Here is a 1,037-nt window from a genome sequence, read left to right on the forward strand (position 1 = left end):
CAAGTTGCCCAAGCTGCGTTTCTATGGTGTGGATAGATGCTTGCTGGTTCCTGAGCATGGTTCTTGTTTCTTGGATAGCAGCATCATGGTCACTATGTCTTTTCTCGGAAGCAACCACAAATTTAGTAAGCATATCTTCCAAGCTTGGCTTCCTCTCTTGCACCGGCTCCTCCTTTTGATAAAAGCCTCTCCCTTTTTGTCTATACTTCTCCTCCTTGGCCTTCTTGTACTCTTCGTAAGGCAGCCACTCTTTCTTTTGTTTGCGCCAGTCCTCATCATACCGGTCACCGCTCGAATAACATGCTTGTGCCTTCTTGTTGCCATTCTCATCCAAATCGCAATCTCTAGTGAGGTGAGGTCCATTGCAGTTTTCACAACCCACCCGAATAGCATGGATAGTTTGATTCATTTTGTCCATTCTCCTATCCGTGGTTTTTAACATGGCCATGACCGCGGATAAATCTTTAGTAGCAGCATACGCGACTCCCCTCGTGACATCATTCCTAGGGTTGTCGTATTCTCTAGAGTGTTTAGAGAATTCTTCAATCAATTCTTTAATCACCGGGGGTGGCTTCTTTGTAAGTGGGCCTTGCGAGTCTAGCAACTGTCGGGTTGTGACATTGACTCCATCATAGAAGATGGAAACTTCTTGCTGGCTGTTTAGATCATGGTGTGGGCAGTTTCTTAGCAGACCTTTGTACCTCTCCCATGCTTCATATAAAGACTCTCCAGCTTGTTGTTCAAAGTTTGCAATGGCCTTCTTCATTTTGGCTATCTTGGATGGTGGGCAAAAGTGATCAATAAATTCTTCCTTCATTCTGGCCCAAGTAGTGACTGATCCGGGGGGAAGTGACTTGAGCCAGTCTTTAGCAGCACCCTTGAAGGTTACCGGAAGCATACGAAGTAGTTGAGTTTCGCGGGTTACATTTGGAATATTGAAGTAATCAGCAACATCATTGACTTCATCCAAATGTTTGTAGGCATCTTCATGATCTTTCCCATAGAAAGGTATTTCCTTGAGTGAAGCTAGGATATGA

The 1,037-nt window shown here is 44.6% G+C and overlaps 1 non-coding gene across 1 annotated transcript; it reads left to right on the top strand.

Moving 5' to 3' along the window:
• The first annotated feature begins 662 nt into the window (after nucleotides 1–662).
• On the top strand, nucleotides 663–769 carry LOC145019031 (small nucleolar RNA R71). The gene has a single exon (XR_013667351.1). It is a non-coding gene; the product is annotated as a small nucleolar RNA R71 (small nucleolar RNA).
• The last annotated feature ends 268 nt before the right edge of the window (nucleotides 770–1,037 follow it).

The sequence above is a fragment of the Lactuca saligna genome, chromosome 9 (assembly GCF_052625555.1).
Source record: "Lactuca saligna cultivar CGN05327 chromosome 9, ASM5262555v1, whole genome shotgun sequence".
Taxonomy (NCBI): Eukaryota; Viridiplantae; Streptophyta; class Magnoliopsida; order Asterales; family Asteraceae; genus Lactuca; species Lactuca saligna.